Source organism: Leptonychotes weddellii, chromosome 8, assembly GCF_054177405.1.
Source record: "Leptonychotes weddellii isolate Sample4059 chromosome 8, ASM5417740v2, whole genome shotgun sequence".
Taxonomy (NCBI): Eukaryota; Metazoa; Chordata; class Mammalia; order Carnivora; family Phocidae; genus Leptonychotes; species Leptonychotes weddellii.
In genome coordinates, this window is record NC_138376.1 from 119,279,836 (window position 1) to 119,299,698 (window position 19,863).

Sequence of the window (19,863 nt, forward strand, 5' to 3'; positions counted from 1 at the left end):
GTAAACTTTCTCTGTGTTGACTAGTGAACGGTGTGGAGAACCAAGAACCAGAAAGTCTGGTGCTGGGGCCATCTCATTTCATGATAAAAGAATACAGAAGAAAAAGAAATAAATCCATCACAAGTTCCATTTCCTGAGCCCTTCTGTATACCGTAACACAAGCTGGGCATTCACTCCTAGTGTCCCATTAATCCTCATAATAACCAGAAGATGTACTAGTGTCCCCATTTTGCAGATGGGGATGCAGGATGTGAATGGCTTAGTGCTCAGGGTCATACCACCCATAAGCACTGGAGAATTCCCCCTACAGCAGGCAACACCCTAGAGTGACTTCCCCAGACAAGTCTCATGAACAGGATGGAAGTAGGGAAACAGAGCTTTCCCCCCTGATTTGTCTTTTCTGTGCTCAAACGGGCTGATGCTTCATAAGTGAATGAAGGCAGAATGTAAATCTGGTGCCTGAAGAACCCACATTAACTGTAGTGTGAGCAGATCCCTGTTCACTGTTAAAGAGGTGACACTGCTGAGCTCTAATAGCAATTCCATATCCAACAGAAGATAAACCATGTTCTTAAGCTCACTATGGCCCACAAAACCCCAGGTTCCTTGAAAGCCAGATTAAAATAGCCAACTGAGTATGTGCCACCATATCTAGAGATTATGATTTCTTTATAAAGCCATGACATGGACTCATATCTTCCTTCTACGGCATATTGGATAACAAGTTCCTATAAAAGATCTAAGTGACCAAGAAAGTCTATCTCTCCTCAAGAATTTCCTTCTTTAAGGCAGCAACTGACAATGTAAAATATAAAAGACCTGGTGTGTTCAAGAATAGAGAAGATCAGGAAAAGAGGCACATATTGCCATGTGTCCTTCATAATTACATCATCTTCTTAGATTTTACGATTTTATGCATGCCTATGTTTTTTTTTTTTCAGATTATTTTTTTTTAAAGAGAGAGAGTGCTGGGGGGGGGAAGGGCAGAGGAGAAGGGCAAAAAAGGGAGAGAAAAACATGAGCAGGTTCCATGCTGAGCACGGAGCCCAACACAGGGCTCGATCTCATGGACCCTGAGATCAGGACCTGAGCCGAAACCAAGAGTCATTCGCTCAACCGACTGCGCCACCGAGGCGCCCCTGTTGTGTTGTTTTTTAAAAAGAGACCTGACTACCAGGTTCTGGTCACTTTCAGAGCACTGAAGAAAAAGAATGACAGCAGGTGGCTGGCAAACTGTCAGGCCAATAAGGCGTCTTCCCCCCTTTGTCTAAACAACATGTCCTGAGGTCAGACTGACAGCACTCGGGCAGGAACTGCTGCCCCTGGGACAGGTGCTGTACTTCGGGGAACAGACACAAAGGCCCCTGGTCTGTCAGGGTTTGGCAAGCTTAAATGTACGATACAATTTTGGTGAGTTTATCATCAAATGCTTCCCATGATGTCAGCAACTCATGAATGTATCAAAACAATACCTACCCCAATCCCCCTTCCAAAGGGTTCCCCCTTATCAATTCTAGGTCCTACTTCCCAGTGTTGAAATTCACAGAAGTGACCTTGCCCTTTGGGTCAAAAATTGACTAATCTCTCTTAAACAGGCTTTGCAAAATTACAAAGCAAGCCTGGGAGGAAGATACAAGTTCACCACATGTTCCATATGTCTTTGGAGATCTCTGAGACTGTCCATCAGGCCACCTTCCACTTTAATATCCTGACATAAAAAAAAGACCAAATGTTTGTTTGAAGCAGAACTGGTGACACGGTAATAAACTCTCATAGCAAGAGATGCGTTCTCTCTTGTCAGGCTGACCCAAAATATTTTGCCAGGTGCCAGCCAGCCTGCCATAAAACATCCTGAATCCGCTGTTCAACACCAATGTGGGTGGGCCATGACACCCTCCTGTTCCTAAGAGGCACCCAGATTTTCATCCAGCCAGTCCTAAATTACTAATGATTTGAATTAAGTTTGACTGTATAAAAATTACTACTAAAATGTCTGAGGTTTATTTAAATAAAGTGATATGGGAAGACCTTTAAGAGCGTATTAAATGTAAATATATATATATGAATCAGATTCAAACTACACATGAATCCATTTATTGAAAAGAAAATAATTATCTATGAATATGTATAAAAATTTATGCAAATATCTCAGAAGGGTTCTGGAGGTGCTCACACTCAACTCTGGAAAAGGGGAGGGTTTAGCAGAGAGAGCGACAGTCTTTTCTAATGATCTAGAGTTATATTGTTCAGATTTTTTTTTACAAGAAATTATTTCTATATTATCGGACAAACAAAAATAAAATCTGCAGGCAACAGAAGGACGGGGGTGGGAGGGGTAAATGTATGAAAACAAATCACATTCCATAGCGTCCAAAGGTCTTATCGGAGAGGACTGTGCATTAATATTCTTGTGCTTACCAAGCTGCTCCATGAGGCTGCATTTCTGCCTGCGTCGTTCACAGCAGCTGTTTCCTATCATCCCTTATCTGCTTCCTCCAAGGCCATGAAAACTGCAAGGCAGTTCTGTCTGGTTCCAGAAGCTGAAAACTGCATCCACACCTTCACCCCAATGGCATCTTGGAGGAAGGGCAGGAAGGCTCCACACAGAACCCGCTGCCTTTCTATTTCTGAGTCAAAGGCAAAGCATTATTCCTGAATCTTCCTCCCTGATTCACCTAAGCCGTTGTCAGGAGCCTCTAGGCACCTGCCAGCCCACACGCAGTCACACCAGCCACCACATTCAGAGACATTTAATGTTCCTTGGCTTAAAAGAAAACAGAAGGCTACCGATAAACCTTCAACCACTTCTTTCCATTCTGAAACAGCGTGGAGAAGGTGAACAATGTGAGTTCAACCTCTTGATTTCCACAACCTGCCATGAGCCCACTACCAACTCCACCCTCCAGCACTGCCAATGGACGGTTTTTAGTTTTCTAAATTTCTTCACCTAGAAGGCCCCACCACCCCACTCCCCTTCTGGCTGGCAAACTCCCCTTTATCCCTTAAAATCATCTTCAAACAACCGACCCCTAAACTACATACATACACACACACACACACACACAATGCATTCTGTGCTCCTCTGAACGGCTCCCAGACCTGTACCCGTATCCATTACTGAAAGTACCAGACCATGTTGTGTAGTAATTAGTGCTGACACTAATTAGCACTGCTAGACTGGCAACTCTGCATCACTGGATCCCCAAAGCTGACACAGAGTCTAGCATATCACAGGTGATGACCACAGGCTTATTGATCTGGACTGTAGTGCAGACAGGAAAAGGACTGTAATGCCCCACACTGCTGCTGGCCGTGGGGAGGAGCACCTACAAGGCTGTAAACGTCCAGGACTGCAGCCAGGGTGTGATGAGGGGGAAGTTGGGAGAAGAGTGTGATCAGAAACATTCTGGGCTGGAAGTACGGAGAACTCGGTTCTGGGACGGGTCCCGCCACTGCATCTCAGCTGCGTAACTCTCTGGGCCACCGGTTCTTTAACGGGGACATGAAACAATTTATTCGCTCAAAGACCATGTAGGTGGACCGCATAATCTAAGGTTATCACCATCCCTCAATATTCCAGTTAGTGATGGGGAAAACGCACAGAAATCAGAGTGCTGGAGCCACAGTCCGAAGAAAAACACCCTGCCTTGTTAGATGCCCAGCAGAAGTCAAGAAAGAGCCCACTCTTCCTAATAAACAGGCCGTCTTCCGGTTCCCAAACCAAAACAGGGTTACCATCTCGGCACTGCTTAATTTAAGCTCTTATTGCTTCACTACAAGGGAGCCTTCTGGTCTCCTTGATCTCGAACCTAACAGGATTTTCCCTTATCCCTTCCCCCAAATAAAATGAATAAAAATTTGAAAATAAAAATAAATTGCTATGAATTTGAGGCAAAGACATCTGTTGCAAAGTGAGGCAGCCAAGAAATACGACAGCAAAGCCTGGGTCTTCAAGGCTTGTAAACAGACAGGAGATTCGACACCCAGGCCCACTGGCTCACCTGGACTGATGGCTCCAGGCCTCTGGAGGGGATTTTCAGCTTGGCTCACCGCCCCTGCTTTCTTAGAGAGCAAGGCTGGCAATTCCACTGAAGACAGTGCTGCCGATCAGCATGGATTTTAAATCTCTCTTCACGGGGTTTTCTGCGGATTTTTTTTTCATCTTTTAAGTTCAGTGTACAAGTTTGAGAATTGATAGCATCTAAAATACACTCTGCATTAATCCATGAGTAGTGGACTGAATCTCCCTACACAGAATCTAAAGCTGTGGCAATGGGAGTGTGGGGAGTGGTGTAGGTATCTTACAAATACATTTTTTTTAAGTAATATGTAAATATAATCAAACAAATACAATTAAGTGGAAAACTAATGTAGAAGAAATTATGTGCCCGTTTCTCAAGAGGGAAAGGGATGTCTTTGGCTAATACAGATTTATCTAGTTTTTTTTTTTTTTTAAGATTTTATTTATTTGAGAGGCAGAGAGAGAGAGTGTACAAGCAGGGAAGGGAGGGGCAGAGGGAGAGGCAGAAGCAGGCTTCCCGCTGAGCAGGGAGCCCGATGCGGGGCTGGATCCCAGGACCCTGGGATCATGACCTGATGCTTAACTGACTGAGCCACCCAGGAGCTCCCAGATTTCTCTAGACAACTTTCCTATATTAATCACTGCTGAAATCCTGTTCCAGAAGCAGATACACGAGGATTAAATACAAAAAAAAAAAGTCTCTTCCCTCGCCTCAAAGATGCCTTACAAAAAGTCTACTCGCTCTATTGATAAGCATATCAGGTCAACTGTTCAGCTTTGTACTAAACACACCCCAAGCCTCCGGAAACTAACATCAGGTATGAGTCCTGCTCATAAGCCCACTGACAGCCTGTTGCAAGTCACTCCAGGTGCCGACCTGCACAGCTGCCTCTTTGAGACCTGTGGGGATCCTTCTCTCTCCCTCTGCACATGTCACCTAAAAGTCCTTTGAGACGTGACTTTCTATGATTTTGAAGTGGAGGGAAGCAACTCTGGTAACTAAAGGACAGAAGTAAATCACCATCCCCATAGCTATTCCCACAGTGCTTACAGGAGCCGATCTTACGAAATAACTGCTTGGCTGCCAAGAAGAAACCCGGCTGGTTTTCGTAATTGGGCTTGGTGAGACAGAGTGCCTTCCACTGGGGCTGTTGGGCCAGATGATGACAGAAGACTATTACTCAGCGGAATATATACTATACCAAGGACACACCCTAGGTTGCTGTCACCCCACCAGTTATCAAAAACCCTACTAAAGCAGGAAATGTAGTAAGTCGTGGACATTAACTGCGATACCAGAAGAAACAGAAACTTAAGGGGCCAGGCTGGCCTCTGGTGACAGCCTTCACTCGGACTCTCCATGACTGCACTGTTCACAGCTGTCAAGTCTGGGAACAATAGGCTAGGGGAATAACCAGGGGGAGAGACTGAAGAAATCACCCACATCTTAAAGGTCAAGAGGCGTAACCGGCATCTCCTCTTTTTGATGCCATTTTATAGCAACACTCTCCCCCCAAAGAATATGTGACCCAATCTTCTTTGTGCCTTCCTTCTCACTGAGTTGTAATTCACCCCTTGCAAAAGGCAGGGTGTCGGGGTTTAATCTCAACCTATTCTGTTGGAAATGTGAAATTCTGACCCAGGATAGCCCTGTATGTAGCCCACACAACAACACAACTGTAGCTGGCATTTTATTAAGCGCTTACTGCATGCCATATAGTTCATTTTACCACTTACTGTGGTAAGTGCTTCACCTGCATGATCCCCCTCAACATAAACCCTGAAAGTTTAGTAATAGCATGAACCTAAATGTGAAAAACAGCTAGTTGACTACAACAATGCCTATCACTTAGGCAACATCACACATCCAGGGAAAATGGGTCCAAACCTAAGCAGTCAGCCCTGGTCTTAACCACTCACCATGCAATACTGAAAACAGTCACAAATGTTTTAGAATGAGGAATGGCTCACACACAAACACATGAACTTATACAACCATAACAGAGAGGGGGGGGGGAAAGAGAGAGAGAGGAAGGAGGAGACTATGAATGGATGCATGAATTCATTTTCTCTCCAGGCAAAATCTTTAAGAGCAAAACAATGGCTCCTCCTCTCCTATAGGGCAATTAACTGCAAGTATGCGCTCCTACCTTCACCCAAAGCAGACACATTCCATCGAGTGCCAAGATTTTTAAAAGTTAATTCCAACTTTGTCAGAGAGACTTTCAAGTTCTACCTTCCTCTTTGTATCAAGTGTTTACCGAAGACCATTATTGTCGGGCCCTAACTTGAGAAGATAAACAGATACCATCCCGGACCATCTCAAGTGCAAATATTAATCTGTCATTTGGCTTTAAGATGAAAATGATCTTCTTAAAAGAGAAAAAGAATGTTAACTGTGTGGAACCAAACCAAACTAGAGCAAAAGAAAAACAAAAACAAAAAAACAAACAAAAAGCAACTCTATTCTTTACAGCTCATTGCAACAATATGTCACTTTCATTATAACTTTTTACAGAAAAAGCAAACAAAACCAACAATTACAATAAGATCTACAGTATGCAGTCTGCTTTTATAAGAAAGAAGAATCTTAAAATGTTTTTATAATATATAGTTATCACCAAGCATGATAATTACCTACCTTATCCCACAAAATTGTTTTCAGATCTTCTGATAAGTCATTATAAAAGACTGATTTCACCTCACTCATCACTTCTAGGAAATCTACCACAATTGCACTTAATAAAATAGATTATCTTAGATCCTTAGACTTCACCCTGAATTCCTAAGGTTGCTTATAAGCATTTATACTTTTTTTTTTCTTTTGCTATTAGTTAGTCTTAGGAAATGTTCCTTTTCTCCTTCATTCATTAAAACATGATTTTAGGAGATGGAATGTCTGTGGCAGAGTTGAAACATTACATTAGCTCGAGTTAAGGTTAATTTTAAAATCGGAAATAGGAAAAAGGTACCGACAGGCATGCTACCTTAATAAAATATTACTGTAATATGCATTCTAGGGCTTTAAAAAAAAAAAAACAGATGAAGAAGAAACAAAAAAACAAACCTCAGGATGGGAAACAAGGCCACTGATGTAAAAAAGAAGTTACAAAACAGAATTCCAGGTTGCTAAAATATACAGAGAAGGATCTTAAATTGATTGAAGTAATAGATACAGATGTCCTCCAAGGCATATCACATACTCAGAAATCATTGTGGGGAGGAGAGGGAAATGGAAGCAAAAAGACCGACTGGTTTTTTAAATGGTAACTATTAAGAACTAAAATTTTACCTTGTTCAATTATTTTTAAAACCACATTCCACTGAATTATAATTGTGGACTGTTGAGGATGGAAACTTTCCCAGAACTGAGTATATGTTTAACCCTGGGAATGATGTGGCAAAGTCAACCACCCACAACAATCTGGGAAACAATGCAAAGCAAGAGAAAGGGCCACCACACCCTTCAGAGGTGGGTTCTTACTTTGCTTTTTTTCATCCAACCATAATCAAGCCCCATTAGTCTTAAGTACAATCTTTATGTTCTTCCAGAGTTCAGGACCTCAGAGATGAACACCCACGTGGTGGCTTCTGGATCTGGTATAGCAAGTGTGATTCACCTGGGCCTGGGTATGAGATGCTCAGGGCATACACTTTCAAGATTTAGGAATAAACTGCACTAAGCCAGAAGTGGAAAGGGCGGAAGAAGATCAGTGTACCGTAATGGTGAGACATCCTTCCGGGATTGGGGAGGAGGAGCTTTCCTAACGTTGGGCTGATATTTCTGACCCCTTCTGGATAATGAATTCCTACAAATGCTATGCTATGCTTTGGCTCACCATATAAAGACTACCTTTTTTGCTGAGCTAGAAACAATCATTAATCATTAATCAGCTATGGGCAGCAGTTTGGAGGTGATAACACCCACGGCTCAAGGTGTGACCTCCAGGCCATACTCCCCCAAGCACTTAACTTCCTCTTTGCTCCCAACTGCCCCACCCAACCCGCAGACTCTGTTCCTCTCCGTTCCTCACTGCCTTCCCTCTTCTCTCGCACCACCAGACTTCAGCATTTTTAACTCAAGTCAAGATTTTAGCAGTGCCTTCTTGTTTTAATGAAGAGTTTTTCTGGTTCCTTGTGCTAAAAGTCAGTTTCACATTTCACAGATCAAGGGAAATAAATACCCAGGAAGTCAAGTAAATTTTCACACAGAGCCTTTAACTGATACTTCTTGAGATTCAGGTTCAGTCTGGGTCATAAACCCAGTATCATGCTATGTTCCATAAGAGTCAATCAAGTAAGTGCCTCCCTAGCAGGATCCCGAATCAAGTAACATATAGGAGCCTTAAAAAGTAGAAACACATATATGTAGAGTTTTATGTATGTGTGAGCATACATATGTGTGTGTATTACATATGTATATACAAGCACACACACTTCCTCCTCCAGAAAGGAAAGCCACTCAAAGATATAAATTCCTTTATTGGGTTCTACCTGGTCATAGGCATAAACAGGGCCCTGGTGATCTGCCCTGCTCCCCAAACACCACTTCTCCAGCCTCATTTCTCTTCACTCCACCTCCTGATAGATCTAGCACAATCAAGTTCTTTCAGCAGCTAGTACTTAAATGCCTGGCTCTCTCTTGCTTTTCATTTCTCTGCCAAATATTTTCTTTCCCCTCCTTAATCTAGGCCAGTTTACCTCTTGCTCATACTACAGATCTCGATTTGAAAATGGCTTCCTCTAAGAAGCCATTCATGCATCAGCCATTCAAATCTGAGTGAAATATTCCTCCTCTGCACTCTTAGGACATCCTGTAGCTTAAATGCCTATGGACCTGCCTGTGTGTTCTACTCAATAGAAGGTGCCAAAGACACCAGAGACCCCGTCTTGTTCACTGCACCTAGAGGAGACATTACCTATGACAGGTACTCAGTAAGTATTTGATGACTTATATGTAAAGTTGACTGTTTTATCTATTTGCACTAATATTCCTGTTAACAAATGGCCTCCACGTAGTTGACTACAACAATGTCTATCACTTAGCCAACATCACACATCTAGGGAAAATGGGTCCAGGCTGCAACCGACACTACGTGTATATTATTTTATGGCACTCTGAGTATTTCAGATAAATCTTACAATATATGAAGGTAAATCGTCAGCAACAAGGAATTCTCCAAGGTTTTAGATCCACCTATAACAAACATTTCCTATCTAAATGGGTTAACTACGGAATATCACAGAAGTTAGGTAGAGAGCTATTTACTCAAATTTCCAAATTTTCATTTCCAAAAATATGGGGGGAAATGGGGTAGAGAGAATTGCTCCTGAATAACTCTTCTCTATGGAAGCCACAGTACACTGTCATTCACTAAATAAATGGCTTTGTTAGTATTAAAATAAGAGATTGCATCATCTACAGTGTACTGTTACCCAGTTGGCATAACAGGAATTGATCGAATAGTAACCAGTTACCTATTTCAAAGCTTGGGTACAGATTTTAAAGAATTAAAAGAAACGTGCATTCAGTATTCTCAGTCAGACTGAGAACATACCAGTGTGTATTCATTCAGGAAGAGGCTTTAACACAGGGTGGTCTCTCCAGACATCAACTCTTCTTCTCCCATTTGCTCTTGGATTTACTCAGACTCGCGCTGCCATCAACCCACTGAAACTAACTTGTCCAGCCCTCCACACAGCTCAATACGCTGGTCAGTTCTGTGTCCCCTTCTCCGCCCGAGTGTGATACTCGGCCCAGTTGGCTGCTCCTTCCTTCTGGGGGTACTTTCTGCACTGGCCCCTGGGACCACCCTCTTCTAGCTTTCCTTCTGCTATAGGCAACTCTTCCAGCTTGCCTTCCGCTAGAGGCAAGGGCTTCACAGCAATCTTCCTGGTTGCTCATCTTCCAGACTGCTGAAGATTGGATTCCCCAGGTTTCCTTATCTCTTCACTTGTCTTTTGCTCACTCATTTGGTGACCCGTCTGGTCTCAAACCAGTCCTCACCTGCCCCACTAATCCAGACACATCCACCCCACCGCCTGCCTCACTTGGTGAACTAACACACACTGCAATTTTAAAATCTGACTATTCCCTTAACCATCTCCTCCCAAATCCCCCAGACCAAACACTTGGTGGGTAACCTCTTACACTAATATCCAATATCCCAATAAATGCTATTGGCCTTTTAGAACACCCAGATCATGACCACCTGTCGTGGTGGCCACAGCTCCCACTGGGTGCAAGTCTCATCTTTCACACAATTGCTGTCCTAGCATCCTGACTATTCCCTACTCCTACTCTTGCTCACTTCCATCTTCTCAACGCAGCAACCGTTGTAACCTTAAAATGTAAATCTGATAGCACTCCTTGGCTCAAAATCCTCCAATGGCTCCCCAAACACCAAATTAAAGCCATATATGTATAATGATCTCTAAGATCTGCACCATCTGGTCTCCAATCTCAATCTCTGATCTCACTTCCTGCTGCTCTTCCCTTTGCTCACTCTGTTCCAGCCACACTAGGCACCTTGCTTATCCAACATGTCAGGCACTCTCCTGTCTCAGGGCATTTGCAACTGCTGTTTCCTCTGCCAAAACATTCCTCCACCTGTTGGCTCATTGCTCACTGAAATCCTTCCCTGGTCACCATAGTTAAAATTGTATCCTCACTCCCTGCATCCACCTATGCATCTCTTCCCCACAGTATATACCAAATTTTACTTATATTCCATCTACCCCCACTAGAATAGCAGCTCCAGGAAGATAGGAACTATTATATATTTTATTCACTGTTGTATCCTCAGCTCTTGGAACACTGCCTGGCACAATGTAGGCATTCAATAAATATTTTTTGAATGAATGCATGGTGACTATGAACCCTCACCAGACTTTGTGGAAGTACCAGTGAACAGGGCACTCTAGTTAACAGATGAAGAGTTAGTTAAAGGCAAAGAGTTAGAGTTCTATTTCTCCTGATGTGGCCCAGTGACACAGTACTTCATCAAAAATTTCCCTTCTAGAACTAAAATGAATGTGAATGACAAGTAGCTTCATTTCAGAATACCAGGTAAATGGAGTCTACTAATATAAAAACCACAGATGGGAAATTAGCAAGTTTTAATAGAAATGTTAGCCATTCAGAACACTGGTAAATATGTTCTAAGAAAAATAACCTATGATTTTATAGCTGATCCTATTAAGTAAAGAACCTATTAATTTTACCTGAAGGAAATCACAGAAGAAATCATGCCTACTTCTAAGCATTCGATGGGCCAACGATGAGTAAGAAAACGGGCTGTATCATACCTGCTGCAGGAGGACCTGTCACCCCTTACCTTTGGTGCCAGGTCCTTAAAGAGCCCTACACACCCTTGGCTCTCTCCAGATTGGTCCTTCCACCCACCCACTTGCTTGGGCAGCCCAAAGAAGGCACTAATCTCAGGAAATGAGCTCCCCCATCCACACAGCAATTGCAACCAAGCATGTTAACCAAAACTGCTTATCTCACTAAGCACTGGACAAAACTTCAGGACGACTCCAGGGTGAATTCTGCATTTATCAGCACTGATTTTAAATCTCCATTTACATGCTGTCCTGTAGGAGTCTTAAACTTCTCCGTTTTATTTTGCATCCCATACCCTTTAATGCGCTGTACAGAAATAATTCTAGGTGTCATATTCATGTATATTGCATCATTTCACACTCAAGTATGAGGACTAAATTTTAGCTAAGACTATCCTATTTTTACACATTTCATGTGCCAAGCTGCATGGTATTTACACCTCATTAAAACATGAGACAATCATAGTGCTGTAATAAGAGAGGGCACTGTGTTTTCTTAAGGGTTTGAATCATCCAAGACATTGGTACATCATGCAAGATGCATCTTCTACAAATGGGAAGAGCTTTTGAAGTTGGTATCTATAAGGTGTGTTCACCCTTAAACCTGCAAAACAGCTCCTCCCAGAATTTAACACAGATGACTGGCACTGCCATGTGAAGTCACTGAGCCACCAAACCTGGACATGAAAGTCCCTTCTACCACTCACACATCACACCCTGCTGGGGCTCCCCGTCCACACTTGGGTGGTACCTCTTTCACCATTCTTTTCCCTGCTTTTGTTCTCAAGGCTTCTGGTCTAGTTCAGGCCTCCTCAGCTCTCACTGAGGACCCCAAACACCCCTTAGAGCAGGTCTCTTAACTCTTAATCACTCCCCCTCAGAGTCCTCCCCACCATCCACAGTTCTAGCAGCAACATGCCTCCATTCAAACCCTTCTACTACTTACCCAGTGAATTAAGAGCAAAGCTCCTAAAAGTCAGTGGCTCTCAAACTGTGGTTCACATACCACCAGCAAAAGACATACAGGGCTGCCTTCTAAACACATGGCTCCCCCACCTACGACATTAGCAGACTCTGGCAGTTAGGGCCACCAACCATTTGATCCATACTAGTGACTCTTATGCCCACTAAAATCTGAGTGCTCCTAAAGTCTTGCGTTCATACAACACGGCTGGACATACTTGGCTGTGCTGGACAAACCAGCCTACACAAGACAAAAAAAAAAAAAAAACTAAACTAAAAAAGACAGGCTAGCTGTTTGATGGTAACAGAGAACTGCTAAGGCGGCCAAAACTTGGGGCGTCAAGATCCTGAAAAGGCAAGAAAACCCATCTAACATTCTTCCCCATGTTGCTCTTTGCACTTTTCTGATTCCCAAGCATCCTGAAGACAAGAGGCCAAGCAGAGAAGAGCCATGGCTCTGAATACAAGAGAAAAATCATTTCTCTTCATCGGTACAAGAGAATAAAAGCCACCTTTAATTCTATCATCCATAGATAACCCATGCTGGCACTGTAATGTACTTCTTTTCAGTCTTTTTTTTTTTTAATGTATACTCACACAATCTCAGAATTGTAACTTATGAGAAAACCAGAACCTAAAATCATTAAGTGACTATCCAAAGGTTATATCATCCCTATTAAATATATTTGAAAATCCATCTTTCCCCATTTACAACAGCCAAATCAAATATTTTTAAAAAGAAACAGAATAGTGGGGCCTGGGTAGCTCAGTCAGTTAAGCGACCAACTCTTGATTTCGGCTCGGGGCATGACCTCAGGGTTGCGAGATCGAGCCCCACGTCAGGATCCACACTGGGCGTGGAGGCTGCTTAAGATTCTCTCTCCCTCCCCCCACTACCTGCACACCTGCACACACACACTCTCTGTCTCTAAAAATAATAACAATAATAATAATAAAAAACAGATACCGCTTTCTCCAGAGTGTTTTTTAATTGGGTTGTGAAATTACAGGTTAAATTTACATAGGTCAATTCAAATCATACCATTAAAAACATAAATGTTTTTCCCTTGCCCTCAAAACTTATTACCAGCCAACTTATGTCGGTACCTACCAAAGAGAAGCTGGGTGACAGGTCAGGTTCTGGAATCAAATGTGTCTTGATTCGAGCCCCATTTACTTATTACGCAACCTGAGAGAGGTGAGGGCCTGGTTTCTTTAACTCTAAAATGAAGACAATGAAAGTGCCACTGTCAAATAAGCATTTTGCAGACTAAACGAGATTAATTCACAAAAAGTCCTAGCAAGGGCCTAGCACATACAGAAACTCAGTGTCACCTGCTAACTGCTACCTCCTTACTAAGCCATGAGCTTCTTGACGACAGGCTTCATTTATAACTAACTCATCTTTTTGTCCCTAGCATGAAAAAGGAGATAGGGGGCGCCTGGGTGGCTCAGTCGGTTAAGCAGCTGCCTTCGGCTCAGGTCATGATCCTGGGGTCCTGGGATTGAGCCCCATGTCCGGCTCCCTGCTCAGTAGAGAGCCTGCTTCTCCCTCTCCCTCTGCCTGCCACTCTGCCTACTTGTGTTCTCTCTCTATCTAGCTGTGGAATAAATAAATAAAATCTTAAAAAAAAAAAAAAAGAAAAAGAAAAAGGAGATAGATCTTAAGTCAACTGTTAACTTACTAAATCAAACAGGACCCCACAAACTAGCACAAAAATTTGCAACATATTCCCTACTTTAAAATCTTTCTGTACAAAGGAATGAACTTATGTATGAACGAAATCTTTCTGTACAAACAGAAACAGTTCCTGTCAGGGGCCAATCCCACACAGCCAATGGCAAAGTAAACTCAAACAAGAGAAGCCAAGTTCCTGTTTTCTCACTGAAGAGTAACTACCTAATGTCTACGTTCATTAAAGCATTGGTATTTTTGACCTAACAATACCTGCATGGAGTTACATATTGCAATGTCAGGAATAATGGAACTAGTTAAATTGCAAAATGAAATTATAGGTAACACACGGATTTGCTAAGTAATTGATGAATTACTGCAGAGCTCATTGTATTCACAACTTACAGGTAGGTTTCTCACTTGGGCAATTAACACCTGACCGTGACTGCCCACAGAGGGAATTACAAACTGGCCCACAGATGTATTTTGTGTGTCCGATGGCACACAAAAACCGTAAACGGTTTTCTAAAAATTGGGAAATGTCACATACAATGCCAGATTTCCAGCTTCATTGTGAAAACAAACCAAAAAAACAACAAAAATCAGAAGATCTGGAAACTGCAGATCTAGTCAGCAGAAACTGAGCCAACGAATGTGTCTTTGGGTTTGCCACACTCTTGGCCACTTCCGACTGACTCACATACTCCTGCATTTCCATTTCTGACACTGCCCGCCTGGCCCCTTAGGCCTCTGAGTTTGCAACTCTCGTTGGAAGTCCCAGTGCCAATCCTGGTCTTCGTGTTCATTTCTGTAGCACCTTTTCTATTTTGGACTCTCTTGGCCTTGGACAACTGCCGGGGAGCGAGGGGCTCCCCAAACTCCACCTGCACTGACTCAGTGTCCATGTACTCAGACAAAAGAGCTCTTCACCTTGAGCTGCTCTGAGGAATTCTCTTCTCTGCTTTTTCTTTCCCTCACTTCTCTTTGCATCTGCCTGCCCAGTTCAAAGGCAAAACCTGAGTGCTAAGTGAGAGACAACAATGATCCACCCTCTCTCAAAATGGCATGGGGGAAGGGGTGTTGCATTCTGCTCCTCTATTAGAGCAAAGTCTGGAAATTCCACCCGAAACCTAAACAGGTCCCTTCGGACCATGAAACATTCCTCTTCTTCTGTGTTTTCCTGGGGCTGAGCACTCACAGCAAAAGAATCCCCTGGGTCTGGGGTGGAGCACCTGGCTAGGAGTCCACAGGGTGACAGCTTTGACCCTTCCTTGCCCACTCTGTGGAAAGGACACTCACAGACGGAGATACATTAACTTATCCACTGAAATCCGTAACAACCATTCCTACTGGAAAAAGCTCTCCTTTCTAAGTGATCATTATGTATTAGTTAAAAACCAACTGTAGATAGGAATTATGGGGGATAGTCTGCCTTAAATCATTGATTTTTGAATGTTCTACATGAGCGGTATAAACCAATGGTCCTCAAATTTTAGCCAGCACCAGGATCTCCTGAGGGACTTGATCCAACGCAGTTTCCTGGGTCCCACCCCCAGGGCTTCTGATTCTGTGGGTCTGGGATGGGACCCTGGAATTTACATGTTTAAGCTCCCAGCTGATGCTGATGCTGAAAAAGTAAGTTCAAGAACAACAATGATGAGATGTTTCGGCGGGGGAGGGGGCGGTGCCACATGTACGAGACTGGGAAAGGGTCTCAAGAAAATGTCAGCTTAAAAATGCCAGGACTCAGGTCCAATATTCATATATTTATAGGTGCTCATTGTGTGTGCGGATTAGATGGTACTAGATAAGAATGAAAAATCTCCCCACATCCAAAATGAGTCTTTCTTCACCGATCAGCATTCTGTCAAGATTCTCCTACTTGGCTCAGGGGTACTTATAACGAAACCACTTCATACTACATGTCTCTAGACATATTCTAACAGGGAGTATTTGTGGTATTTTTCCATATTATTACTAACAGTTTTGGTTTTAGCGTAGACAGTCACTTTTCGCAGCCATGTTATCTGCATGTGGTTCGTGTGGGACTCCAGCTGGAATCCATGTTAAGAATGTGCTCACGACTTTAACAGGTATTATATGAAGTCTGGTCTACTCTACATAGGAAGCTAGCTTTCCTATCTCAAAGATCATATTCCAGGTAGTTTGACTTGACTCCCTTTAAAACACTGTAATTTAAAATTACTCTGGGAACATGAAAGACTATTCAGTTAACACAGGTTCAAGTTGGAAACACACAAACACACAAACACACACACACTACTACTACTACTAAATCCAAAAGCACTGAATTTCCCCTCTGCTGCAAATCTCTGAAAATAGGAAATAGAATGTTTCCTTTCACTAAAAGGTTTTCCTCAGGAAAGCATGATTCAGATTATCATAATCACTGCCTTTTCTGATAGATAACACGTGGGGGTTTGTTCTCTAAAAGGGCTGACGGATTTTCTTCTTGGGGGGAAGGGAGAATAGGTGTGTGTAGTAAGCTTCAGGTTATTCTCCTATAAGCCTACCTACCTTCGTTTCTCTCCCACTCTACCCCGTTGATAAGCAATGCGTTAAGTGTTTTAAAAATGTGTTCAACTCTAAACCTGTTGAAAATTCCTCAATACACATCTATTCAACCAAAAGCATGGTGGCTCTCTTTTCTAAAGCACAAGTAGGATAGTCTTTCAATGGAACAAAAATATTTTAAATCAGATCTATCCATGGGTTCCTTGGACTCAAACACTTTTTAAGTGTTCCTACAGAAAGTTTTCTAGCTTTTACAACCTACTGATCTGCATTCTAAGGAACGGTTTTGCTCTAATAAACACAACTGCATTTGCCCTTCTGATCCCAGGTTAAAAACTGTTCAATCAGCCATTTGATGTCAAAGAAAACAAACTAGGCTATGTCCACTTTCACAAAACCCCTATTCATAGATGAATAAACAGCTTCAGAAACTGTAGCTCCCAGCAAAATGTGCCAGGAAAGAACAATACCGGGAACAAAGCATGTGAAGGCAAAAAGACAGATTGCGCTCTCTATTTAAATGACAAGAGAGTAATCAGGATGAGGGGAGGGTGGGAGCCCTCCTAACCCTAGTAAGGAAAAAACAAAAAAACAGGAATATACATACATCACAATTTCAAATATAATTTCAAAATGATCTCAATGAACCAACTCTATCTAGAACTTGGCTTCTCAAATGCTGGAGCCACCAAAACCTTAGTCCAAAGTCCCATCATTTCTAGAAGAGCTGTTGGTCTATTTTGTTGTGGTCATTGTTATTGTTGTTTGTCAACCCCATATTAAAGCAGGGACCCCAGCTGGATGCCTGTACCTGGAACAGAGCTGGATTTTTAGCACCTAAAACAGTAGGTGGAACTTAGTAGGTCCTAAGTAATTAAGAAACTCTTTTTACTGCGGGGTGGAATTGTCATCAACATGAGTCTTCCTCCTAAACGCCTGCTCCTAAGCTCTTTCCAAGAAAGCTCCTACACAACTGTTCTATAATACCACCTTCCTCTAAGGTCCTCAAAGGAAATGAAGGAAAAGTGTCCAAGGAAACATGAGGTAAAAACAGAAAATGGAGTTGATTTAACATACCGATATACCAATAAAAGGGAGGATGGAATTGTTGTAAGTTATTAGTAAACACGTGAAAGGTGACTATCAGCCACAACAGTGTTAAATATTCAAACAAAAATAAAATCCAACTGTACTACATTAATATGTTATGAATTAATCATTAATAAGTGTATGAACATTTATATGCTGTACATTCCCTGTATATTCCCTATACTGCCTCTTTTAACTGTAACTAAAACCTGTATATTGGTTATTATCAGTCCTATTTTACAGATGAAAAAACTAAGGAAGGTTTGAAGACCAGAAGCTATTTACCCAACCTATCAAACCAGTTAAGTGTTAAACACAGAACATGAATCCAGTTTTATTTTATTCCAAAGCCTGTATGTTGTTCACTACAGCTGCTTGACCTTGTCTCTCAAAGCATTTAAAATGAGGGATGCAGGGTGCCTGGGTGGCTCAGTCGTTCAGCGTCTGCCTTCGGCTCAGGTCATGGTCCCAGGGTCCTGGGATCGAGCCCCACATCAGGCTCCCTGCTTGGCGGGAAGCCTGCTTCTCCCTCTCCCACTCCCCCTGCTTGTGTTCCTGCTCTCGCTATCTCTCTCTCTGTCAAATAAATAAATAAAATCTTTAAAAAAATAATAATAAAATAAAATGAGGGACGCCTGGGTGGCTCAGTTGGTTAAGCATCTGCCTTCAGTTCGGATTGTGATCCCTGGGTCCTGGGATTGAGTCCTGCATCCACCTCCTTGATCAGTGGGGAGCCTGCTTCTCCCTCTGCCCCTGCCACTCCCCGTTTGTACTCGCTCTCTCTCCCTCTTTCTCTGACAAATAAATAAATAAAATCTTTTTTTTTTGAAGCATTTAAAATGAAGCCACTATGAATAATCAAAGGCAAGCAGGAAATGTGTTTATATATGTGCGTGTGTATGTCTCTGTGTATGAGTCTACCAAAGAGAAATACTAATTGCATCATAGACAAAAAACTACAACATGACACTCAAAATAAAAATTAGATTAGGAGTGTCAGAAAAAGAAATGATGCATTCCACCACTGAGCTGTATTCTGAAACAATACAACACAATCAACAAACTACAATAAAATAAATAACTAGCAGTTAAGTGTCTCAAAGGCTAAAGGGTCAGGTTTAAAATACATAGGGTCCTGCTTAGGCTGTATAATTGGAAAAAAGAAACAAACAAGAAAGAAAAGGCCTATGTCCCATGAGTATAAATCCTAAAGGGATAATCAGGAAACACAAAAGTCAGAAGTTCTTTGCAGCTGCCCCTTCCCACATTTGCCAATTAGGAAAAACAGAAAACATCCACCTTGGCCAGAGGAGGAACCAGGTCGGGAGCGAACAGAACAAGAGAACAGAAGCCTGTGGAGTCCGGTCCCAATTCCCGCCCTTTGACCTTGGCCAACTCATTTAACATCCATAAGCCAAAATGTCCTCATCGGCCACAGAGAGATGCCTTCACTGCACATCTCTGGGGCTTGTGAAGACTCAGAAAGGAACAAACAGGGAAGAACTCTGCAGAGTTCATGTAAATAAAACTTGTTTTATTTATTAGAAGCTGACATAATGGCTAAGCCTGGGGTGAAAACTCTAGGAATACCACGAAAGGAGAGTAAAATGGGAAATCAAAGTGAGAACACGAATGTCCCAGAGCTAGAACCCAACAGGCTAGGAAGGGTCAGAATTGGAGGTGGTGACACAGAGTGTGAGACAGAGGAGAGAGGCCCCCACGGCTCCATGCAATGGTGTGAACACAGAAACGGAGTCTTCCAGGGGAGACTCGAGCATGAGGAGGTCACTCCCAATCTCTTAAGGAGACAGAACTGAGACACCTGGCCTTAGAACAGCACACACTTTTCAATTTTGAGAACTACTCTGTTTATTCCCAAAATAACATTCTGTGTCATTTTCCACCAACAGTGAAGTCTTTCTGCAAAATCTGCTAATCATGGTAAACCCTGTGTAGTCAGTCACAAATGCCCACCTCATCCTCCCATGTCCACCTGACGATCTGGACAACACACTTCAACCACCGTGCCCACTGACCACCCCACAACTCCCTTCTTACTACCTGTTTTAAAAAACAAAACAACACAACACACCAAAAAAAAAGGTTGTTAGGAGAACTCTTCAAGTCCCAAAACATAGGTAAGAAATCTCAGGGGAAATGTCTCAGTTAGCGTGCAGAGAATTACCTGATGCTGTTGCTAGGTGGTGCTTATAAATATACGCACACACCCTAAGAT

The 19,863-nt window shown here is 42.5% G+C and overlaps 1 protein-coding gene across 3 annotated transcripts in view; it reads right to left on the reverse strand.

The window, feature by feature from the left end:
* CNKSR3 (CNKSR family member 3) overlaps positions 1-19,863 on the reverse strand; it is a 123,746-nt gene that overhangs the window by 57,151 nt on the left and 46,732 nt on the right. The gene's annotated exons all lie outside the window — the stretch shown is intronic.